Source organism: Myodes glareolus, chromosome 7 (genome assembly GCF_982192425.1).
Source record: "Myodes glareolus chromosome 7, mMyoGla1.1, whole genome shotgun sequence".
NCBI lineage: Eukaryota > Metazoa > Chordata > Mammalia > Rodentia > Cricetidae > Myodes > Myodes glareolus.
In genome coordinates, this window is record NC_142032.1 from 16051915 (window position 1) to 16078284 (window position 26370).

The window sequence follows — 26370 nt, forward strand, 5'->3', positions numbered from 1 at the left end:
TTCAAATCCTGCCCCCTTCAGCTCTCTTTCTTTTTTAAAAGTGGGGGTGACGGTGACTAACTGCATATATATAACTCAGGTTAGCTTGGCCTGAGGGTGCTGGGATTACAGGCATGTGCCACCATGTCCAGCCACCCCTCCACACCCTCCTGTAGTACTAAGGTCACACTCAGGGCCAGGGATGTGCTAATAAAAGTGCTCTACACTAAGGGTCACACTCAGGGCCAGGGATGTGCTAATAAAAGTGCTCTACACTAAGTGTCACACTCAGGGCCTGGGATGTGCTAATAAAAGTGCTCTACATTAAGGGTCACACTCAGGGCCTGGGCTGTGCTAATAAAAGTGCTCTACACTAAGGGTCACACTCAGGGCCTGGGATGTGCTAATAAAAGTGCTCTACATTAAGGGTCACACTCAGGGCCAGGGATGTGCTAATAAAAGTGCTCTACACTAAGTGTCACACTCAGGGCCTGGGATGTGCTAATAAAAGTGCTCTACACTAAGGGTCACACTCAGGGCCTGGGATGTGCTAATAAAAGTGCTCTACACTAAGGGTCACACTCAGGGCCTGGGCTGTGCTAATAAAAGTGCTCTACACTAAGCTGTAGCTTAGCTCTCCCCTTTCCCATGTAGTAATTGAGTGAGTTTATTTTTTTTCCACTTTTTTAAATTTTATTTTTTAAAATAAGAAAACTATCTTTTTTTCATTTTACATACCAATCCCAGTTTCCACTCCTTCCCCTCCTCCCATCCCCATCCACCTCCCTGCCCTATCCACTCCTCAGAGAGGGTAAGGCACATTGTTCTGGGGAAGGTCCAAGGCCCTCCCTACTATATCTAGGCTGAGCAAGGTATCTATCCAAAGAGAATGGGTTCCCAAAACGCCAGTATAAGCAGTAGGGATAAATCCTGGTGCTGCTGCTAGGGACCTCGCAGTCTGCCCCAGCCATACAACTGTCACCCACATTCAGAGGGTCTAGTTTGGTCCTATGCTGGTTCCTTCCCTGTTCGGCTAGAGTTGGTGAGCTCCCATTAGCTCAGGTAAACTGTTCCAGTGGGTGTCCCCATCATGGTCTTGATCTCTTTGCTCATATTCTCACTCCTCCCATTCTTCATCTGGGTTTTTTGTTTGTTTGCTTGCTTGTTTGTTTTTAAGATAAGGTCATACTGTGTAACTCTACCTATTCTAGAACCCTACTACATAAACCAGGTGGCCTTAAACTCATAGAGATCCTCCTGCTTCTACCTCCCAAGTGTGGGGCTTAAAGTCCTATGCCACCATACCAAGCTAGTTGAGTTTTGTTGTTGAATTTTAGGTGTTCTTTATGTAATATGTATATCAACCCTTTATCAGATGATTCTTAAGTATTTTCTCCCAGTCCATAGATTGCCTTTCATTTTTTACTGTGTCCTCTGATGCCCCCAAGTTGTTTGTTTGGTCTTTATGTGTGGTCTGTCCTAAGATAGAATGCTCAAGAATGGTTGAATTCCCAGGCTGTGATGATTCTTATGCCTCAGCTTCCTGAGTATGGCAGGCCTGTACCACTGTGTCTACTCGACCCCCTTTGAGGAGACATCTTATGCAGCTGAGACTAGTTTCAGACTTACTGTATATTAGAGACTGTCCTTGAACATCTAATCCCTGTTCTCCCAGGCTTTCCTGACATCTTTGAACACTATCACACTAGGGTCATGTGGTACTGGAGGTCAGCCCAGGACTTAGTGTAAAGGTAAAAATAAAATGCTGCAGTTCCCCAAATGATCTCTGAAGGCGGCTGGTCCAGGGCAGGGAACCATGCTGCGGGATAGGCATGCCATGCAAAGTGAGATTGGATATTTATTTAGTGGGTTATGGAGGGGGAAGAGAGAAGGGGAGAAGAGCAGAGAGAGAGAGAAGGGAGAGGTGGAAGCTGCCTCTTTGAGAGGGAGATAGAAAAGGAGGAAGGGACTCAGGCTGCAAACAGAAAGGAAGATCTGCCTGCCTTAGGCAGACAGGGGAAGAAGTGGGCGGGGCTTGTCTCTTAAAGGGACAGGATAGATCATTACAGCAAATACATAAATATTACTAATTTATTACAAATGTTGTCATGAGTCAGGTGATGGTGGCATACGCCTTTAATCCCAGCTCTTAGGAAGCATAGGCAGACAGATTTGTGCGTTCGAAGTCAGCCTAGTCTACAGGGCGAGTTCTAGGACAGACAGAGTTAGGTAGGGAAACCCTGTCTCAAAAACAAAACAACAACAACAACAACAACAAAAATTGTCCTGATTGTACAAGTATACAGATCTTAGAGTCTCAGTTGTGATGGTTCTCAGGGAAAATTCAGTCTCAAAATTAAGCCCCTTATCCAATTTTATTTTTCAGTCTCTGTCCCTGATATGGACCTGATGTGGAATTTCTTTTGTTTCTTTACCAATTCTTTTTCATCTTTTCTGTTTGTGTTTGTGTGAGGGTGCACAAGTATATGTATGCTCACATGTGCAGACCAGAGGCCAACTTCAGATGTTACTCCTCAGGTACTGGATACCTTGATTTGGGGTGCAGGGTCTTTCATTGCCTAGAAGGCACCCATTATGCTAGGCTAGTCAGCCAATAAGCATCAGGGGTCCACCTCCCAGTGCTGACATTACAAGCACTCACTACCACACCAGGCTTGCTGAGAGAGAGAGAGAGAGAGAGAGAGAGAGAGAGAGAGAGAGAGAGAGAGAGAGATTGTATTTAGGTCCCCTGTCTCTGCTGGAATTATAGGAATGCACTAACATACCTGCCTTTATCTTTTCTTTCCTTCCTTCCTTCCTTCCTTCCTTCCTTCCTTCCTTCCTTCCTTCCTTCCTTCCTTCCTTTTTCTCCTACATTTCCCTGGTGTTTCCCAAGATGACCTTGAACTCTTGGGCACAAATGATCTTCCTGTCTCAGCTTTCCCTGTATGTTATAGATATATGCCTCTATGCCCAGCCAGGATTTATACTAATTCAATTACAGTGAAATATAGAAACTTCTGTGTAGCTCTAAGTAGCATATATATACTACATCCATCTCAGTAAATTTATTTGCTTTAAAGAAGGAAACAGCAAGAAAGGAATTTCTTATTTTTCTGAGCAAGCGAGGACTCTTGCTTTTGTTCTCTACTGTATTTGGAGCTGTGTGACAGTGGGGGAAAGTCTGTATTTGGTTTTACATATATGCATTTCCTTTGTGGGAGGTTTTCTCATGTGTAGGTGTTAAATACAGCATTCCCTGGTGAGCTAATAGCCCATAGCTTGTTCTTCCCTGTATTCAGGATGTGAGTAGTCAGAGCTCATTGGCTTCTGATGTTGAGCTTTACAGCAAAGAAAAGTATGGGTACAAAAGTAGTAGGGCTAATTAGCATTTGTTAGAGGATTATGTGAGTTTGAAAGGACATAGTGCTTTGATGGAGTGACTCGAAGGAGTTACTAAGTGTGCTTTTGAAATGTCTGGAGTCAGCATTGGTTTATAGAAGATATTCTTGTGTGCCCTGCCTTCTGCATCTCATTTCTTCCAATAAGGCTACTGATTGCGGCCTGTTTTTATTGGTTCGGGTAAGGGGCTATTTGTGGAATATTGCTCCTAGGAGAAAAGGAGTCCATCTTGAGCTGAGCCTGAATCAGGCTGCTAGACTGAAATAGAAGGTTCTTCTTAGCAGGGTCCAAATTAATACTCTGAGACACTCACTTCCAGGTTCTCACTTTGTGCAGGGGGGCTATTTAGTTCAGGGGGTGGCATTCATGTGTGTGTGTGTTTGCCTGTGCATACCTGAATATCAGATGTCTTCTGTTCTCCACTTTAAGTTTTGAGACAGGATCTCTCAGCTGAACCTGGGTCTTGCCAGCAAGTCGAGAGCTCTTCCTGCCCTTGCCCTTGAGCACTGGGTTGCATATACAGACTGGCTTTTACGTGGGAAGTAGGGATTCAGCCTCTCATCACAGCATCACAGGCTTGCACAGCAAGTGCCTAACCCACTGGACCACCTCCCAGCCAGCGACCAGGGTTTTAAAAGAGTATAATTAGCCAACCCAAGGAACCCTTTTCTCCTTCCTTTCCTCCCTCTGCCCCCCACCGTGTGTGTGTGTGTGTGTGTGTGTGTGTGTGTGTGTGTGTGAGAGAGAGAGAGAGAGGGCAGCGTTGGGAGCAGTGCTCTCCACTGCTGGCTCTGCGAACTGAACCTAGGCTATCAGGTTTGCACAGCACGCACTTTTAGACTCTAACTTCAGGAAACTTATAAAAGCATTTTATTGTTATTATGATTTAGTTCAAAGAAATCTTACGTATGTATTTAAATCTGGAAAGTTTATTTTGTTGTTTTGGCAAACGATCCACATGCTTATTAATTACTCTGACATTTTCTCTTGCTTCATGACTTATCACAAATATTTGCTTAATTTTTTTGGCAGTAGTTGATAGGAAATATCTCTGTGACTGGGCTGGTGATGATAGCATAGTTACTTCCTGGAAACTTAAGGTAACTGAGCATTCTGGGCCTTGAGGTGAATTAAAATGTGACGCTCTGAGCCCTGTTGCTGCTGACATTGCAGAGAGCACTGGGGAAGTGGACGATTTGCAGGTTGATGCAGAATGTTCTCAGTCCAGAGAGTATATTACCTCCATGTGCAAGAAAGCAGATTTCTGACCTCAGCCCCAGCCCTCCTTTCCCCTTCCCTTTGTAGTGCTGGGGATCAAACCCTGGGCCTTGTGTGTTTAGTGTGTATGCTGCTGTGACCTACACCCCAGGCTCCCTTCTGTTTTCTTAGCAAAGCACGAGCAACCTGTGTGCACTTAGCGCTCTTATCCATAGTTTCAACTCTAACTCCCTGAAAAGAACCACATCTCCTGGATGTTCTTCAATCCCAACTTTTAATCAGGTGACCCGCCGCATTGTGCCGCTCCTAACTTTGTTAGGAGACAATGGGCAAGAGGCAGTATCACATACTTACATCTAGTAGATTTGGGATGCTCTCCCAGAAGTCTGTAGTTTGAGCTGCCTTCTTTATTCTACTGCTTCTGCTGTTATCTCCTTATCTTTGAAACTGTTTCAAAGGGTCAGTCATGGTGGCCTAGAACTTCTGTTCTGTCAGGGAAGAGTTTCCCGTCAGCTTGTTATGTGACAGGGCTACAGGGTTAGTGTGTTAATTAACTTTTCTATTGCTGGAATGAAACTTCATAACCAAGGCATCCTATAGAAGGAAGGGTTTGCTTGCCATATGGTTCCAGAAGAGTCCTTCACGGCAGAGAAGCAGCCAGAGCTGAGGCTCACATCCTGACACAGCAGGAGGAGTGCAGACTACGAACCCAGTTTGTAGTCTCTCAGAGCCACCCCAGCCCCAGGTCACACTTCCTCCAACAAGACCATACCTCTTTTTCTTTTTCTTTTTCTTTTTCTTTTTCTTTTTCTTTTTGGTTTTTCAAGACAGGGTTTCTCTGTGTAGATTTGGTGCCTGTCCTGGAACTTCCCCTGTAGATCATGGTGGCCTCAAACTCAGAGAAATTTGCATGCCTTTGCTTCCTGAGTGATGGGATTAAAGGCGTGTGCCACCACAGCCTGGCTAAGAGCATACCTCTTAAGCCTCCCCTCCAAAAGACCACCAACTGGGGACCAAGTATCTAAATGCCAGAGGCTATGGGGAAATTTTATTCAAACCACCCCAGGTGGACATAGGCTAGACTAAACACTGGTTCTCATCTAATCATTACTGGACCTTTGCTCTTTCCCAGCCAAGGTTTTCAGCCTCTGGCTCTCTAGATGTGGGCTGCTTTTTCAGCACAACTCTCCTGGTCCTTTAGTAATGTGATACTTCATAATTACTGATAATAAATTGCTTTAAAATGGTTTTGACTGAAAAAATCATTTTTTTTCCTCAAAGGAACTTTTCTAGGGAATGTTAACATTTAGTAATGGCTTAATTGATAAAAATACTTGTTTCTAATTATCAACAGGCATAGTTTAAGACCCTAATTTCTTCTCTTTCCTGTCTTATACCTAGAGTAACTTTAAAAAGTAACCCTTTTGAGTCTATGGGCAAGTCTTCATTTGGTTTTCTAAGAGACTGTCTGTCCCACTCTCTTTCCCAAGCATCAGCCTGATTCTTAGAAATATATCCATCCTTTAATACTTGGTGACACAGTGCTTAATACTGGAGGCTTCAAGCTACCCTGTATTTTATATGCTGGAAATTGCTTCCTTATGTGAGTTTTCCTCTTTCTGTGAACTGAGAATCTTAATATCTAGCACCAAACCCAGTGTGGTGGTGCAGAACTCAGGAGACAGACAGATAGGAAGATCAGGACTTTAATGCCAGTTCCTGATGACATAGTGAGCTGAGACTACTGGGTTATAAGAGACCCTTTTTCAGACCACAAAGATGATCCATGAAATAGAGTCCTTTTCTCAAAAGACAAAACAAAAAACAAAATAAAACAAAAATACACAACTCAAAAAAAACTTATCCTTGTTTTCTGAATGTTAACTTTTACAAATGGCTAATATATATAGTTCTGCTCGCTCTCTCTCTCTCTCTCTCTCTCTCTCTCTCTCTCTCTCTCTCCCCCCCCCTTTTTAAATATCTCTTATTTTAGTTGGATGGTGGTGGTACACATCTTTAATCCCAGAACTTGGGAGGCAGAGGCAGGTGGATCTCTGTCAGTTCAAGGCTACCCTGGTCTATAGAGCAAGCTCTAGTAAAGCTAGAGTTATATATAGAGAAACCATGTCTTGAAAAGAAAAAAAAAAACCTCCTAATCTCTTACTTTAATTATGCGTATGTGTTTCTGCATGTGAGTGTGGTGCCTTTAGAGGCTAGAAGACCCGAAGAAGATATCAGATCCCCTGGAATTGCAGTAATAGGTTGGGTGGCTGTGAACCACCCAACATGGGTGCTAGGAACTGAACTTGAGTCCTCTAGAAGAGCAGCAAATGTTCTTAACTACTGAGCCATCTCTCCATCTGCTTTCTTGTAGGTAAAATGTTTTTTTCCCCTCCGTTACTTTTCATAAACCATGGCTTCTAATTTTCTTTGAATACTATGATTTCCTTAGACTGTGTGTGTGTTGTGTGAGTGGTATATGTTTGTGAGTGGTGTGTGTGATGTGTGTTTGGGTACCTGTGAGTACTCAGGAGGCCAGAGGAAGATGTCAGGTGTCCTGCTCTCTCCTTCTCCACCTACTTCCTCTGAGACAGATTTTCTCACTGAACCCTGGACTAGGCTGGTGGCCAGAAAACTTCATGGATTCTTCTGTGTCTACCCCACACAGTGCTAGGTTATGGGTGTGTGTGGCATGTGTGGTTTTTTACATGCATGCTGGTGTCTGAACTCAGATCCTCAGGCTTCTGCAGCTAGCATTCTTAACCATAGAACCATCTTTCCAGTCCGTCTGTTTTTCCTTCCTTCCTTCCTTCCTTCCTTCCTTCCTTCCTTCCTTCCTTCCTTCCTTCCTTCCTCTATCCCTCCATTTCTCCCTCCTTCTCTTCCTTCCTTCCTTCCTCCCTCCTTCCCTTCCTTCCAAGATGGTCTTATTATGTAGCCCTGACTAGCCTGGAACTCAGTATTGATCCAGGCTGGGCTTAATTTTGCAGAGATCCACCTCTCTCTGCTTTCTGAATCCTAGGATTAAAGGTCTGTAGAACCATGCTGGGATCCTTATTTAAATTTTTTCATTTTTCCCCTCCTGTATGGTGTCAAGGTATGCCTTTCACCAGAGAACTATTGAAGGGACTGTTTATTATAGTGAAAAATCCTCTCTTAGTTTGGGTTTCTATTGCTGTGATGAAACATTATGACCAAAAGAACAAGTTGGAGAAGAAAGGGTTTGTCTGACTTATGCTGCCACATCATAGTTCATCACTGAAGGAAGTCAGTATAGGAACTCAAGCAGGGCAGAAACCTGGAGGCAGGAGCTGATGCAAGGCCTTGGAGGGATGCTGTTTACTCACTTGCTCATCATCATGGCTTGCTCAGCCTGCTTTGTTACAGAACCCAGGGCCACCAGCCCAGGGCTGGCCCCACCCACAATGGGCTGGACCCTCTCCCATCAATCACTAATTAAGAAAATACCTTACAGCTGGATTTTATGGAGGCATTTTCTCAATTGAGTTTCCTCCTCTTAGATGACTTTCAGATTATGTCAAATTGATGTGAAACTACCCAGCACAGACCGTTAGGCAGGATCTAGATATGTGGCACAGATTATAAAGGAGCCTTGAAACCAATGAAATAATCATAGTTTACTTGCTTTCTTTAATTGGATTGTTTTGTTTTTAAAGGTATGTCTTTTATTTTATGTATGTAAGTATTTTGTCTGCATGTATTCATGTGCACTGTGTGGCAGCCTTGTATCCATGAAGGTTAGAAAGCGTCAGATCCTCTGGAGCTGGAGTTGCAGGTCATTACAGTCCATCTGTGGGTAAAGGAACTGAGCCCAGGTCCTCAAGAAGAGCAATCAGTGCTCTTAACTACTGAGCCATCTCTCCAGCCCTATTTACGTATTTGTTTGTTTTATTTTATTATTTTTTATTTATTTTTTGGTTTTTCAAGACAGGGTTTCTCAGTGTAGCCTTGACTGTCCTGGAACTCAATCTGTAGACCTGAGTTCAAGGTCTGGCCTTGAACTCACAGAGATCACTTGCCTCTGTCTTCTGAGTGCTGGGATTAAAGGCATACACCACTACCACCTGGTAGTCTTATTTATTTTTAAGACAAAAGTTTCACATAGTCTATCAAGGCCTCCAGCTCTCAATATAACTGAGGATTACCTTGAACTTCTTTGTTTGTTTGTGTTTAAGACAGGATTTCTGTGTGTAACACCCCTGACTGACCTGGAACTCTCTCTGTAGACCAGGCTGGACTCAAACTCACAGAGATCCTCCTCCCTCTGCCTCCTGAGTGCTGGGATTAAAGGTGTGTGCCACCATAGCCTGATTTGAACAACTTTTTTTTAACTTTATTATGATTGTCTCTCTGTGTATATGATGGTTTTGCTTAGTCCTCATGTGGCGGTCAGAGGACAATTTTCAGAAGTTGTTTCTCTTTTTCCTCATTTAGCTCCAGAAATTGAACTCAGTTCATCAGGTTTGCTGGGCAAGTATCTTTACCACTAAGCCACCTTAAATTTTTAATCTTTTTACTTCCAAAGTATTGGGAAGTGTACAGCACCATACTCAGTTTCTGCTATGCTGGGGACTGAAAATCAGGACTTTCTGCATTCTAGGCAAGCTCTCTACCAGTTAGGTACATCCCTGACCCGCATTAGATTATTTGGTAGATGAATTGTGTTGCTGGTTCATAGCAGACTTGGAGTCCATGAAAACCTTCAAATCTGCTTTAAGTGACCTTCCTTTATCAGCTCTCTTTCATCCCACACTTGTTAAGTTGGTAGTAGCATTTTGCTAGTTAAGTGATACTTATTTTTAATTTTATTCTAATACTACTGCTTATTATAAAAAAAAGCAAACTTTGAAGCAAAGTACAAAGAACAGAGTAAAAAGAATATAAAACTTAAAATCTTACCCTCCAGGATAGCTTTTGTTGCTATTGCTGTGAGTCTCCTCCTCAGTATCTACAGTTTTTCTTCTTCTTTCTTTTCTTTTCTTCTGAATCTAACCTGTATTCAACACTTGTCTTTGTTTAATACTTCCGTGTGTTCAGCCCATCATTCTAGCTTATCAGGGCATGTTTCAGAATCTGACTTGTCATTCTGTGTATTGGGATCTTCTGCAGCTTTGTATCATCAGCACATTTGGTAAATGTGTCTTCAGAATCTTTGTCCAGATGCTTTGATCTATTCCTGACTGCTCCTGATTTGGTGGATGATTTGGGCCTAATCTCTCTCCATTCTGGGCTCTGGTTTGCTACTGTTATATAAAATGGCCTTGAAGCCTGAAAACATTCCCCAAGAGTCATCTGCAGAGCTCTTTGTGAAGAATGAATTCAGGAAGAAAAAATGTGGGTAGAGAGTCATCATCCAGGGCCAGAATATAGAAATAGTAGCCTTGCATAAAAACATCATCAACTAGGGCCAGGCTATAGAAATAATAGCCTTGCGTAAACAGATCAGGCTGAAGACCTTCATGGAATTGGTCAGAGCTACCTCTGGTCTCCTGCTCTCTCAAAACCCCAGCTGCACTCACCAGCTAAGAACTAAAATGCCAAAGGTGTTGTCAGCATTGGTGCTAACTTTGAGAAGTGAGGATGCAGGCGCGAGTAAGGGCGGTGAGAAGAGGGCTCATCAGTGAAGGCATGGAGAGTGTTGCTGAGGAGGACTCCCCTGCTCTCACTACAATCCTCAGGTTGAGGTCCCATGAGGGACCATGCTTGCATTTCCCCTGAGTTTGTAACAAGGTGTCATAGCCTGCAACTGAAACTCATGGAGTGGTTTAATAAGCAGGCAATTAATGACATGGTAAGAATTTTTAGCTCTGGTTGATTAACTGTTAAATGAATTGTATCTGCATGTTATTGTCATTTTACTATGAGCCTAATTATAAATACACTGCTACACTGTAAAAAATAATAATAAGCAGAATTATGCACCCAGTGATCAGACTTCAAGAATCTCTGAGAAAGAGATTTCGTCTTACACTGTGTCTTGCTATTGTTTTTTAATGTAGGTTTTGATTAATTTTACCTCAATTGTACATTTTTCCCTGGAGCTCAGATAGTTTGCATGCTCTAGAAAGGTGAGCTCCTGTAGTAACAGGTTTAATGAGATTTTGTTGTTGTGATTGGTTTCTTTATCATTTCTTTGAAACCAGTAATGTGAACAGGATGTCAAGCTCAAGATGTGCTGATGCATTTCTGTGACCTCACACCAAGGAACATTCATTTCTCACTTATGTTTTCGCAGGATGGGAATTCTCAGTCTTAAGCAAGCTTCCGAGACAATTAGTCCTCAGGCTTGGCTCCTTACATACATAGTCCTCTGGGTAGCACACCTGGGAACACAGTAGGAATAGCTTCTGTCAATGGTGCTCGCTTGTTCTGTCCAAACATTCAAGATTCTGATAGTTTTTGACGTACCTCATTTTAGTTTGGGGATAATTTATTAAATGAACTTGCTGCAATCAGTACCTGATAAGAAGCAACTTAAGAGGGAGGGAAGGAAGGCTTACAGTTCAAAGAGAATTGCAAACTGCAGGAAAGGCAACAGCAGGAATGGGGCAGCTGGTCCCATAGCATCCATGTGGGTAAGCACAGTGTTAGTTTAGATGTTGCTGCTCAGCTTCCCTTCTTCTTTCCTTTTAAAATACAGTGGTGCTGCCCACATTGAGGGTGGGTCTTTCCAGTTTGATTAATATAATCTTGAAGTCCCTCACAGATATGCCTAGGAGCTTGTGTCTTTGGTGATACCACTATAACCTGTCAGGTTGGCAATGACAGTATTAATTATCGTAGTGATGGGGACTTGTGGATGGGGATGAGTTAAAGTCTGTACTTCTATCCCATTTAGTTTGCACATCTTTCTTTTCTTTCTTTCTTTGCTCATACAGGTTGGTCTTGAACTCCTGATCATTCTGCCTCTAACCTCCAAGTGCTGGAATTGCAGGTCAGTGCCATTGCGCGTGGCATTTTTATAGGTTTTTATGTTTTTAACTTTATTTAATGTGTATGTGGGTTTGCCTGCATGTATGTCTGTGCCCCCTGTGCATACCTGGTACCTGTGGAGGCCAGAAGAGGATTGTGGTTAGAAAGTTGTGAACCTATCCATGTGAGTTCTGAGAATTGAACCAGGGTCCTCTGGAAGAGCAGCCAGCGTGTTTGGTTTTTTTTGTTTGTTTGTTTTGTTTTTGTTTTTGTTTTTGGTGTTTTGAGACAAGGTTTCTCTGTGTAATAGTTTCGGTTGTCCTGGAACTTCCTTTGTAGACCAGGTTGGCCTCGAACTCACTGAGATCCACCTGTCTTTGCCTCCCAAATGCTGGGATTAAAGGTGTGCACCACCACCGCCTGGCTCAACCAGTTGCTCCTAATGACTGAGTCGTCTATATAGCCCATGTCCTTTTCTCTTCTCTCCCTCCCTCCCTCCCTCCCTCCCTCCCTCCCTTCCTTTTTTTGTTTGCTTGTCGTTGTTGTTGTCATGTATCCCAGGCTGGGCTGAAACTCACAGCAGTCCTCCTGTTTCAGCTCTCCAAATGCTAAGATTATAGCCGTGGATCACTATGAGTGGCTGAACTAATTTCTTAAATAGAAAGTATGATCTGTTTGGATAGTTATAAGGAGGTGCTGGAAAGATTGGAGGCATACACCAGCATGCTCACCCTCCATCCTTAATAGTCTAGGAAAGGTAGATAGTGATGTGTTAACTTTTTTTTTTTAAGATCTAGCTTTGGCCTAGTTTAGCATTCTTTCTTTTTCTTTTTTTAAAAAATTTGTTTATTTATTATGTTTACAACATTCTGCCTCCATGTATGCTTGCATGCCAGAAGAGGGCGCCAGATCTCATTACAGATGATTGTGAGCTACCGTGTGGTTGCTGGGAATTGAACTCAGGACCTCAGGAAGAGCAGGCAATGCTCTTTAACCACTGAGCCATCTCTCCAGCCCCGATGTGTTAACTTTTGTTGGTTAGCCAGAGAGAGAGGTGTTTCTCTGGATAACCATTCTTAGGTCTCATCCTTTTCTGGAGTGTCCTTTGCCAACTTGTCAGCTCGTCTCTCAAAGGTATATATTCAGCCTCAGCTTATCCTTGAAAACAGTTTGATCGTATTCCAGAGTAGCTGTTACGCTGCTGTTTTGTTTGTTTGTTTACACAGAGAAACCTTATCCTTATTTTTTTACATTTTTTATTGATATTTATTGAGCTCTACATTTTTCTGTGCTCCCTTCCCTGCCTCTTCCCTCCCCCCCCCAAACCTCCCCCAAGGTCCCGTGCTCCCAATTTACTCAGGAGATCTTGTCCTTTTTCTACTTCCCATGTAGATTAGATCTATGTAAGTCTCTCTTAGTGTCCTCATTGTTGTCTTAAGTTCTCTGGGATTGTGGTTTGTAGGCTGGCTTTCTTTGCTTTATGTTTAAAAACCACCTATGAGTGAGTACATGTGATAATTGTCTTTCTGTGTCTGGGTTTTACCTCACTCAAAATAATGTTTTCTAGCTCTATCCATTTTCCTGCAAATTTCAAGCTGTTGTTATTTTTTTCTGTTGTGTAGTACTCCATTGTGTAAATGTACCACATTTTCCTTATCCATTCTTTGGTCGAGGGGCATTTAGGTTGTTTTCAGGTTCTGGCTATGACAACAAAGCTGCTATGAACATAGTTGAGCCATGTCCTTGTGACACGATTGATCATCCTTTGGATATATACCCCAAAGTGGTATTACTGGGTCTTGAGGAAGGTTATTTCCTAATTTTCTGAGAAATTACCACACTGACATCCAAAGGGGTTGAACCAGCTTGCATTCCCACGAGCAATGCAGGAGTGTTCCCTTTTCCCCACAGCCTCTCCAGCATAAGTTGTCATCAGTGTTTTTGATCTTTGTCATTCTTACAGGTGTAAGATGGAATCTCAGAGTTGTTTTGATTTGCATTTCTCTGATGACTAAGGATGTTGAGCATTTCCTTAAGTGTCGAAAGCCATTTTAGATTCCTCTGTTGAGAGTTCTCTGTTTAGGTTTGTACTCCATTTTTTTATTGGATTATGTGTTCTTTTGGTGTCCAATTTCTTGAGTTCTTTGTATATTTTGGAGATCAGACCTCTGCCTGATGTGGGGTTGGTGAAGATCTTTTCCCATTCTGTAGGCTGTGGTTTTGTCTTGTTGACTGTGTCCTTTGCTTTACAGAAGCTTTTCAGTTTCAGGAGGTCCCATTTATTAGTTGTTTCTCTCAGTGTCTGTGCTGCTGGGGTTATATTTAGGAAGTGGTTCCCTGTACCAATGCGTTCAAGTGTACTTCCCATTTTCTCTTCTATAAGGTTCAGTGTGGCTGGCTTTACGTTGAGGTCTTTGATCCATTTGGACTTGAGTTTTGTGCATGGTGACAGATATGGGTCTATTTTCATTCTTCTACATGTTGATGTCCACTTATGCCAGCACCACTTGTTAAATATGCTTTCTTTTTTCCATTTGATGTTGTTTGCTTCTTTATCAAAGATCAGGTATTCAAAGATATGTGGATTGATATCCGGGTCTTCTATTCAATTCCATTGGTCCTCCTGTCTGTTCTTATGCCAATACCAGGCTGTTTTCAGTACTGTAGCTCTGTAGTAGAGTTTGGAGTCAGGGATTGTGATGCCTTCAGAAGTTCTTTTATTGTACAGGACTGTTTTGGCTATTCTGGGGTTTTTGCTTTTCCATATGAAGTTGAGTATTGTCTCTGTTGTCTTTTTTAGAGGTCTGTTGCAGGCAGGTGGCATCTATGCCTGTGTTTGAAAATTATTCCTTGGGTGTAGTTCAGCAAACAGAGTTTCTTTTTCTTAGAACTAGAGATTTCAGGTACTGCCTGGACCTGATGAGGGATAGGCAGGGATTGACAGCTTGGGAGCTACTGTGAGGGGAAGAAAAAAACAGTTCAGAGGGCTGGAGAGATGGCTCAGCGGTTAAGAGCTTTGCCTGCTCTTCCAGAGATCCTCAGTTCAATTCCCAGCAACCACATGGTGGCTCACAACCATCTGTAATGAGGTCTGGTGCCCTCTTCTGGCCTGCAGGCATACATGAACACAGAATATTATATATATAATAAATAAATAAATATTTAAAAAAAATAGTTCAGAGACAACAGCTCATAGAAAATCTGAACTGAAAGGCCAGCAGACTCTACAGCCGAGAAATACACCAAAAGGTCGGGGGAAGCAGAATCAAGATCAAGCCAGCGGAGCCAGCCACAGACACCAGCACGAAGGGGAAGGTATGAGAGTTCAAAGTCCATAAGACAGTGGCCTGGGATAAATAGGATATTTGCAAAAGTTTTTCTCAAGTGGAAGAATTATGAAAAGCACAACAGATTAAGAAACCACAGAATCCAGCACTGAAGGTGGAACACACCAATAAAGACAACCCTGTAGTTAGAACCCGCCGAGACCTGAGGTTCCACTACCAGCCTCAGTCCGTAAATATGTACTAAGAGGAGAAACAGGGAAGGGGTGGGACTGAGAAGGTTAATTGAAAAGCTTAGAGATGCCTTAAGCTCTCTTGGCAAACAAAGGGCGGGCGGATTGTATGGCCTCATATTCTACAGGAGGAGCCAGGAAGGGGGGTGTTGATATATCGTATATATTCTTAACTTCTGCTTATTGCCATGGCTTAGAATATTAAACTCATTTTAAATGCCAGCCTGTTGGCAGGGTGTGGGGGTGCCCACCTTTAATCATAGCACTGGGAGTGGGGGAAGGATCTCTGAGTTCAAGGTTCACCTGATTCACTAGTAAATTCCAGGTCAGGCAAGGCTACTAGTGAGGCCCTGTCTCAAACAACAACAAAGGTCAGCCTGTTGATAAACTGGTAAGGCTGTTTGAACTTAAGGAAATAGGCTATTATTTAAAGCAGGACGGGAAGAAAGAGGAAATTTTTTTGAGTTAAATTTCTCTACACTCATCTATCCCCACCCCTCTCCCTTTTGCTTACTCTGAAGAATGAAGCTTTGTTGTCTTCTACTGAGGGGCCTCCCTCTGGGGTTTTGGTAATGTTTGTGGCCAGTAACAGTTACTGTTAATACTGTTTTCTCTCTGGTTCATTTAGTAACTGTGTATTTCATTGACATGATCTAAACACCACTGTCAAAGACCTCTGTCCCTGATGCTTTAGCATTTGGGTCCCCCTAGAACCGTGACTTCATTTGAAAAGCTGAGGGTAGTGTTTTTTTTGTTTTTTTGTTTTAAATTAGAAACCCATTTTCTTCTAAGACTGACAATCTCCCAGACAATTCTGGTTGGGATAACAAATTAGGGTTTGGGATACATTAGAGATGATAAATGTGACTTCCTTAAAGGGAAATCCATTTGTTTTGCTCAGTGTTTCTGTGATTAATTACTTGCCAGATTAAATTGCACCATAAAAATGCATAGTGTTTTATTCGATTGCTCTTCTTAGTGATTAATTGGACCATAGTGTTGCGTTGTATGTTAATTATGCTGACTTTTTCCCATTTCCTCTAGTTTAATTAATATAACGTTTCTTTAGGAGACTTTTAAAGCACTGGGTACTATCTGTTTTAGGGGCAGCAAAGCCCGTGATTGCTTTTAAGCTGATGTTAGGAAATAGCACCTTGAATTTTCTGAATGTGCTCCAGGTTAGCCTTAGTTTATATTCATGCTTATTAAAAGTACCCTGACTGCCAGTGAGTTGGGAAAAAACTTGGCTTGTTTTTTTCTGTAGTTATTAAAAGTCATAACTAAATGGACATGGTTGTTCACGACTATAATCTGAGCACTCTAGAGGCTGAGACAAAAAGATTCCAAAGTTCAAAATCATCCTTGGATACATAACAGGCCAGTATGGGCGGTGTGAGATAAACAGGAGAAGCGGTTAGGAAACGAGCTGTGAAATGTGTCAGGCAGAGAGCATGTGGCTAGGAGAGAGTGTTGCTTCCTAGAATGCCTCAGGGTACCGGCATGTTCAGCTTCTTTATCATTGATCTGGGACTACAGTCAGCAGAGTGTTAATGGAATCTGAAAGTGATACAGACTCAGAGCCGTTTCCTAGACCCAGAATGGCAAAGCATTGGTGTGAATAGATTAGGAAGAGAAGCGTCGCAGAAAATGACCTCACTATTTAAAAAAAAAATAAAAAGCATTTCTGCTTTGTAGTCAGGCTTTCTCGTCAGGACTGCTGGCTCCCCAGTAATGACACAGAGATTATTAGTTATGAAAGCTCAGCTGATAGCTTAGGCTTGTTTCTGACTAGCTCTTATAACTTAAATCAACCCATGTCTTTTAATCTATGTTCTTTTACATTGGTTGGTTACCTTTACTTTGTAATGCCCTTGCTGCTTCCTCTGTGACCCTTTTTCCCATCATCCCCTGTGCCTGGAAATTCTGCTTAGCTATTAGCCATTCAGCTTTTAATAAACCAATCACAGTGGCACATCTTCACAGTGTACAAAATGATTGTTTCATAACATTTCCCCATTTTTATCTAAATAAAAACACAGTAAAAGTATATACTATAAGAACAATTATTAGGTAAGAATTGTATTTACAAGCTGGGCGGTAGTGGCGCACACCTTTAACCCCAGCACTTGGGAGGCAGAGGCAGGCAGATCTTTGTGAATTTGAGGCCAGCCTGGTCTACAAGAGCTAGTTCCAGGACAGGCTCCAAAGCTACAGAGAAACCCTGTCTCGAAAAAAAAAAAAGAATTATATTTACAATATCTACTCCATTTGTATTTGGCAAATTTGGAGAACTTATGATATATCTTGTGAGTCTAAGTTTTGTAACTTTTTACTTTCTATCAAGACTAAGGAAAACTGTAGCTATAACTACCTGGTCTTCAATTCCATCAGAGACCCCAGAAGGATATACTGTTACCTGAGTAAACAGAAACCATAGAGTAAGCAACCTCCAAAACCAAGAGAAATGACAGAAACGGCTGCCTGCCTGCACAGTCATTACATTACACAGTTCCTCTGTAATGTCGGGCACCCATCTTTGGCCTACAGGCCTAAAATAGCTGACAGATGATCCTGTGAGGCGTGGCATTTTTAAAGGACTGTTCTACCCTGTTGTTGATCGAGGTTTCTGTCCTGCCCAGTTCCCACAGCCGTTAAGTCCCAAAGAAATCACAGAGGTCTACATTAATTATAAACTGATTGGCCTAGTATCTCAGGCTTCTTATTAACTCTTATAATTTATATTAGCCCATAATTCTTGTCTGTGTTACCCACGTGGCTTGGTGCCTTTTTCAACGAGGCAGCCACATCTTGCTTGCTATGTGTCTGGCTTCCTCTCTGTCTGGGTGGTGACTACAGACTAAAACTTCCCTCTCCCCAGAATTCTCATTGCCCCTTCTATACTTCCTGCCTGATTACTGGCCAATCAGTGTTTATTTAACATACAAGTGACAGGGTACAGACCGTTGCCCCACAGCACCCTGTTGTGACCAAGTTCAGCAGTTGCTTTTTTGTGTCCTGCTTGTCGAGTTTGGACCACAGATTGCCAGCACTCGAGGCAAGGGCAGTTTTTTGCCAAGATGACTAGCTTTTGTCAGAAGGACAGCAAAGTCCATATAGAGGTACCAAGTAGAGTGGTGCTGCCAAGAGCAGATGTATCTCACTGTCATGAAAAGTCCTATTTTATTAAAGCATTAAAATGCCATATTTTGTTGGTCTCTGAAGTGTTTGAAGATGATCTATTTAAAATATGTCTATGATTGACCTTAAAAATATACCTAACCTGACTAGAAGTTTGTTATAAGTGACTAACTACTAATCTGCATTTTTTATTATCCTAAGTAGTTTGTAATAACTTTCAAGGCCTAGAAATTTACATTACATTGTTAAATGAACTGTATGGGTACAATACTTCAAACAAGAGTAGAAACATAGGCACTGTGTATTCTAACAAAAATAACCATAAATTAATATCAATATATAAAAATATCTTAAACAAGAGTAGAAATATATATGTAGTATAACCAAGATAACCTTTAATTTGTATCAAAATACAAAAATCCATACTAATGTAATATAGTTAAGACTTGTAGTTGCTTTTTAGTATAAAAGTAGATATAATAATCTACCTTTTTATTCTATCATTTCTGTATTCCCCTTTTTCTTTTTTAGAATGAGATCCCTGAGTCTAATCTCCTTTGTTTCATCTTCTGACCATTACTAATAACAACTTGTAACTAATCCCCTTAAATGATGACAAATATCCATAACCCATTAAAAATAAAAAACCACCCATCCCATCTCTTGGAAATGTGGTTATTGCGTTTTCTAGACTGCTTTCTGTTGTTTGGGAGTGCTGACATCTTTAGGGGACCCAGAGAAAATTGGGATAATGGTCAAGTCCTGCGAGAACTAGCTGTATCGTTTGTTTTCCAGTCTCTGTGTAATAAAACGTAGAAGGCTTATCTGAAGTCTTGGACCATCTCAGCCAGCAGCTTTGAAGCTGTTCTGGATGTGTAAGTCTAAGGAAATTGTAACAGAGGCACTCTGAGAAGCTGGATCACCTCAGCCACCGTTTACATTGGTGTCAGATCCATATCTGCATCAGCACAAGTATGGCCTGTGCATCATAGACAGCCAGCCAACGGTGATGCTTTGGTTTGTGTTTGGCAGGTAAAATGTATGCCTCTTGTTTTGTCATCATCAGGTTTATTTCTCTGTCTCTAACCAGGAATTTCCAGGGTCTTCCCTGTCAGATCCAATCACTGGTAAGTTTGAAAGTAGAAAAAAGTAGAAACAAAAGCATAAACTTTTCCCCAGCATTACATATTTTTTACTTTCATTTTGAAGTTAAGACATTTTAAAATTCTATAGGCTGGTTTAATTTAGTAGTTTCTATAATCCAGGGTCTCTCAGCACCCATTGTTTGCTCGTCAGCACCAAAGAATCTACAGTCAGTACACAGGAGTACACAACACTGTACAGGGTCCAGACCCTGCGCGTTTCCTGTCTCTGCATGGCTTCCTTCGTTTACTTTACATCTGTCTAAAGACTTTACTATTTTAAACTATTTTTTATGACTGTCTATATTCTGTTTCTTTTTTTTCCCCTCAAGCCTATGCACATTGTTAAACACACTGTAACCCATTTAGAGTTATTTTTTCCTGTCTGAACCTGCTTTACTGGGTATCTGTAACTTTTTCTGTCTGCATGAGCAAAACCTTAAACTGCCATGCAGTTTAGCTCATGGCATGCTGGTGGCTCAAGCCCTTGGGCAGCCTCAGGAGATGTCTCTGTACTGCTGCCCACATAAGAGACTGTGGGACCAGGAAGCCATGTTTGGCTCTGTTTCTATGAGTGTGAAACCTTTTTTTTTTTTTTTTCCTTTTCTTTTCTGTAGCTTTGAAGCCTGTCCTGGAACTAGCTCTTATAGACCAGGTTGGCCTCGAACTCACAGAGATCCACCTGCCTCTGCCTCCCAAGTACTGGGATTATTCAGGGCATGCCCCACCACTGCCCGGCTCCTTTTTTTTTTTTTTAGATTTATTTATTCTGTATACAATGTTCTGTCTATATGTCTGTCTGCAGACATATCCTATTGAAGGATTCGGTATGTTCTTTTTCTGTGCCTGAAGTATTTCATTAGGAGGATCATGGGCTTTAAGTTTTTCTTCGTTCTCTGTCACTGTTATGTGTAGCAGGTGGCCTGCTCCTAAGGACAGGGGTCCTGGTTTTTGTTATCTTTGTTTGTTTACTTCAGTAGCCTCTGTCCCTTGAATAGAACAATGTGATATACTATATGTAGAGCTAGAATGAATAGTGTCACCTTCCTGGGCTTTTAAATCTTCAGGCCTCTGGTAGTTTGAATGAAAATGGTCCCCATAGGCTCATATATTTGAATACTTAGTGCAACTGTTAGGGAAGGATTGGGAAGTGTGGCCTGGTTAGAGGAGGTGTGTCACTGGGGTGGACTTTGAGGTTCCAAAAGACTTAGTGCCAGTTCATTCTCTGTGTCTTGTGGTATGTCTCAAGATATGAGCTCTCAGTTACTGCTCCAACACCATGCCTGCCTGCCTGCTGCCGTGCTCTGGCCAGGACCATGATTCTAGCTCTCTGAAACTTTAAGTTTCAAATAAATGCCTTTTTTCCCCTATAAACTGCCTTGGTCATAGTGTCTTATCATGGCAATAAAAAAGTAACTGAAGTACTGTATTCCAGAATCACTACCTGAGACCTTAGGTTAGAGAAATAAATACTGAGATATCAAGAAATGCTTATAGGGGGCTGGAGAAATGCCTCAGCAGTTAAGAGCACTTGTTGATCTTTCAGAGGGCCTAGGTTTAATTCCCTGCACTCACATGGCAGCTTCTGTAACTCCAGTTCCAGGGGACCAAACGGTGTCCTTAGGAGCAGGCCACCTGCGACCTACAGACATATTAAGAGACATACAGACATATGAAGAGCCACATCAATGTGGTCCATGTTCTAAGTGGGAAGTATAAGAAGTCCCATAGCAATGCAGGGTGAACCATTCAGAGAGACAGGATCGCTCCTTTTGGTCTGAGCATTGGTATGGGTAAGAACTCTCTAGTGGCTGGCTGCTCTGCTTCTTTGATCCTTCCGCTTTTCACCCCCTAATATCTGACTCTGAGTTTTTATTATTAAGACCAATTAGAATTCATGCTACAAAAGTCTGCTTAGGTCTTAGTAAATAGTAAGAAGTGTAGTGTGGACAATCCCTGTATTAATCTAGTGTAGCCAAGATGAGAAGTGTGTTTTGGAATTGTCACCAAAGTTTCCTTTCTTGGTGATAAACTGAATTGTTTATGCCAATACAGCAGAAATTGCTGCTTTCTAATTCCCTCCAGAATAACAGGAAGATAGCCAGAAGGTTTTAATTATCCAAATGGGGGCTTTGAGACAACTAAAGCCATTTTGAAGTGAATTATTGATGGCATTGTTTATTGTTTTCCATCCTTTTTTTAAGTAACAAGTCAAGCCAATTAGTGCTGTTTTTAATCTTTGCAAATTTACTGAATTATAAGCAATTTTAAGAGTGCCTTTAAAAAAAAATCTTTGTTGGCTAGATGCTAGGTTTCTTTCTGTAAACTAGAGGCCCTGCAGAAGGAGTCTGAGTGTTCTATGTTGTTTCATGGGCCATTGGCTTAGGTGTCTAAACATGTTACTGCCCAAAGCAGTGAGATGTTTGCTGAGGCTTCATGGCATTGATGGTTCTCTTTTGTCATTCATTGAGGACTTTCCCAGGCATACATTCTTTTTTTAATTTTTATGATTTATTTATCTTTTATTTTATGTGCATTGGTGTGAAGGTGTCAGATCCCCTGGAACTGGATTTTCAGACAGTTGTGAGCTACTATGTTGGTGCTGGGAACTGAACCTGGGTCCTCTGGAAGAGCAGTCAGTGCTCTTAACCACTGAGCCATTTCTCCAGTCCCCCAGGCATACAGTCTTTGAAGTTTTTAAAATTAAATTTATTGAAGAGGGTGACAACTTTCATCATTTGGGCTCTAGGGATCAAACTCAGTTCAGCAGGCTTGGGAGATAAACACTTTATCTGCTTGTGATAAGGCTACAAAATCAGCTTTAAGGAAATAGAGGCTTATTCACTCTCAATTCCAGGTTCTAGTTCATCACTCCATGAAAATCAAGGCAGGAAGTCAAAGCAGCTAGTCATATCCATAGTCAAGAGCTGGAGGGTGTATGACTTTAATTCCAGCACTTGGGAGGCAGAGTACAGGTGGATCCCTATGAGCTGGAGGCCAGCCTGGTCCACATAGTGAGTTTCCAGCCAGGGCTACATAGTCCCTGCCCTCCCTCAAAACAACAACAACAGCCAGAGAATGCAGGCATGCAGACTCAGCCCTCTCTCTGCGTGGCCCAAGACTAGGGTGGATCTCCCCATGCACCTCAGTTAAGAATAATTTCTTCAGTCATGCCCACAGACATGTCAACCTAATCTAGGTAGTCTCTCACTGAGAATTTTTCCCGGGTGATTCTGGACTGTGGCAAATTGGTAATCAGAGCTAGCCATCTGGATCTCTTGCCACCAAGTGTGATAACCTGAGTTTGCTCTCCAGGACCTACATGGTGGAAGGAGAGAATGGATTCTTTCAAGTTACCCTCTGACACTCACACATACACACCCTAATATATATGTACAATAAACAAATAAATGTAAAAAAAATCCAAACTAACCATCACACCTGCTGCCTCCCAGACATACACTCTTATAAGCCCACAGAGAACCAAAGAAACTTAAAAAGTTTAACTGGGTGTGAGGGCTCATGCCTTTAAACCCAGCAATTGTGGGTCTCTGAGTTCGAGTACAGCCAGGACTTAACAGAGAAACTCTTGTCTCAAAAAAACAAAAACAAAACAAAAAAAGAAAGAAAAAGATCCATTTATTTTTATTCTAAATTATGTGTGTGAGTGGAGGATGTGCACATGAGTGTAGGTGCCTGCCAAAGCCTACTAGAAGGTACTAGAGCTGCACAGTTATGAGCCATCCAACATGGGTTCTGGGATCTGAACTCAGGCCTCTGCAAGAGCACGGTGCACTTTTAATCACTGGTTTTGTTTATGTGTATGTGGTGTGCACACAGGCGCCCGTGGAGGCCAGATGCATCAGCTCTTCTGGGGCTGCAGTTTTCAGTGTGTCTCCAATAGTATCTACGTTAGCACTGATCAAACAGAACTCCACTAGGAAGAGATCTCATGGCTGGAGAAAGTGTAAAGTGAGATCTTAGGTGAGAAAGTACACATTTTTGTTTAGTTTAGTTGACAATTTTGAGTATTGAATTACAAATTTAACTTACTAGCAACCCTGCTCTTGTGTAACTAGTAAAAGGTGGATATTACTTTCCATCCATGTAGGGAAGTCCCTTTCCGTGCATGATTAAACAGTGTGTCTTGGACTACTCAAATACCATCCTTCCGTATGCCTCCCTAAAGAGGAGCCAAGTGCCCCTCCTCTCTGCCTCTGAGGAACCCTGTCTATTCTTTGTCTTAGTCCTTACAACATTTCTACCACAGAAAGTATATGTGCTGTGTCCCCCCCAGGAGTCGCACACTCCTGGGTATCTGGAATCATCCTTTTCTCTCTTGCTTCCGGGCATGGTGCCTGCAAATGGCAGGTATTCACATACCTGTCAGAACAGTCTGGATACACAAGAGTCTCTTCTCTTCAGACACCATCGGACTTTCCCTGGGGACAGCATATTCCTTGATTGTTGGGAATGCTGTCACTGCGGTGAAGGAGAAGAGAACGCAGAAGTTCCTTCTTCCAAGCTCTCAAACGACTGCTTATTTCTCCTTTTGTAGCCTCGCCTTTTCAAGAGGGAAGCCCACTCACTCTCCCTGGTACATTGGAAAGAAAACAGTTAAAAGCCTTTTTGCAAACATAAAACAATTACATCAACCTCCCGTGGAGACAATCTGCCTGAGCCAGTCCCTCCTGCTCCACCCGGCTTCAGTTTCTCACTCTGGGATTCGGTAGACCTCCCCTGAAGGCCTTCATCTTGCACTATGATGATGAATGTTTAGAGCTGGCTCTCACCCTGCTTTACTAGCCATTACTGTAGGTGCTGTCAAAGAACAGGGCCCCAAATTTATCCTCCTCCTAGGACCCCTCCTGGGCAGCACTGCTTGGTCTAAGTCATAGCCCTCCAGCTTCCCTGCTTTAACCACTGCCCTGCACTGAAGGGAACTGCAGGCCTGCTGCAGACAGAGAAAGTGTGGCTGCAAATCCTCTTCCCCAGCTCTGTTTGCTCCTGTTGGCGTAGGGAGAAAAAGCTGACAGGCTTGCGTGTGTCCTCAGTTCTCCAGCATCCAGGTCGTGCTGCAGCCCCGTCTGTACCTCCTCACTTAGTCACATCTGTTGCCCGGCAGTCATTAAGTCTCTTCTAGAGTAAGAAGTTTATCAGTTTCTCCTTGGAGTAATAGACACATGGCCTTTGATAATATTTTTTAAAATGAATTTGATGTTTGAAATTTGTCTCCACAGCTACTTGTATACTGTTCCCATTTTGAGGGTCCCTGGTGCAGTCTGACAATGAGCTGTCATTTAGTCTGTTTACAGAACAAAATAGAACCAAAGGGTGTTCAGGTGCCATTGGTAAATCTTGAGATACAGAACCATTTCCTCTAGCAAACAGCAGTTTTATTAAACAGTGATACTGATTAGGCTGTTGAAAATCTGAGTCTTTCTTCCATTCATTAGCAAAGCCAATACCGATGTTGGCAGAAGTGTCCTTGGTCCTGTCTCTTTTTCCAAGAAGGTAGTTTGCAAAGGATAATTTTAACTTTTTTCTGTTTTGAGACCACTGTACTTAAAAGGCAGAGTGTTTGTTCTTCACTTAGCTCTTGTTTAGGGACCAGCCATGTTTACCAGCAGGACTGCCGTCCGGCTCCTCAGCTGTTTCTTTCACCATCTTCTTTACCTTGCAAGGTTTTTCTCTGTAGCCAGCACCACCTACTCATAGCAATGACACTGGGCTTTTTACTGGAAACCACTGTGTCAGGATTCTAAAGGGAGCCCCATAAGTCACTGCCAAAGCAGGTGAGCAGCCCTCTTCTGCGCTTGCGGGAAGGGCAAGTGCTGTTCCGGCTGTTCCGGCTCTCACTGAGAGGAGCGTATCCATAGCAGAGCAGTGCCGGCTCAGTGGTTAGCACCTGCAGGCTCAGAGCTGACAGTGCACTCTAATAGATTCATCTCTGCTCACTTAACTGATGTGGGCTTTATGGTAAGTGTTCACTTACTTAATTACTTTGGCAGTCTCGCTGATTGCCTTTCCTGAGGAATTCTAAAAGGTTCCCCTGGGATAGAAAATAAACCTCTTTCCATGTCTTTTAATTTCATTCTTTTCTTAGAGTCCTTGAAACCCAGTGTGTGATCCATATGATCCACCGTCCCATTTCTCCTACACATGAACACTGGGACCTCCCTATAGCACATGAACTGACAGCCTGCATCAGAACACTCAGAACTCTGGGCAGCCTTTCCCTCCTTTGTTCATATGTGACCCATCGTCCTCCCTTTCTACCACCAGGTGTGTTTCTGGCTCTTCTGGTTGGTAGGCTCTCATCCTAGTGTAGGACCCACAGAACAGCCTCTCCATCCTCACCTTTAAACTGCTGAAACTTTGCCTCCATTTTTGAAGTGATAAGAAGCCTAAATGAGTTGCTTATTTTTCTGTCTCCTTCCCTCTTCATGCTTAAAATTTGTCTTATAATAATTGATTGCTTGGACTAATGAGAATAAGATGGAATTAAAGTATTTCAGACTCTTGTCTCATGCCATTTTTGGAACATGTTCAATCATATTCAAAAGATAAGAATGTTTACCATTAATTAAAATTAGGCTACTTCTGGGGATTTTGAGGTGATTGCCACTCTTTAGAATTTCTCCTAGGGTATGTCTGGGGATTTTTGTTTTCTCAGGAGAAACAGAAGAATTTAATATATAATTTCAAATGGCCTATTTTTTCCTTTACATTTAGTAGGTGTGTGTTTCTGAGAGAGAAGCAAGATCTTGCTTCCAGAGATAGGAAGCCCAGGCTCCCAAGGTTTCCTTTTCTGGCCCTAGGAGCATTTCTAGTCAGCAGTTTCTGGCCTGCCTGTAGATATAGGAAGGGAGCCTGGGATCTGGAAAGATGGCTCAACAATTGGAAGCACTGGATGCTTTTCCAGAGGACCCAGGTTCAAATCCAAACACCCACATGGCAGCTACTGTCTGTAGCTCTAGTTCCAGGGAATCCAACACCCTCACACAGACAATATATGCAAAGCACCAATGCACATAAAAT

The 26370-nt window shown here is 42.3% G+C and overlaps 1 protein-coding gene across 2 annotated transcripts in view; it reads left to right on the forward strand.

Annotated features, from left to right (window-relative positions):
- Positions 1-26370, forward strand: part of Armh3 (armadillo like helical domain containing 3) — a 200793-nt gene that overhangs the window by 125675 nt on the left and 48748 nt on the right. The window lies entirely within an intron of this gene.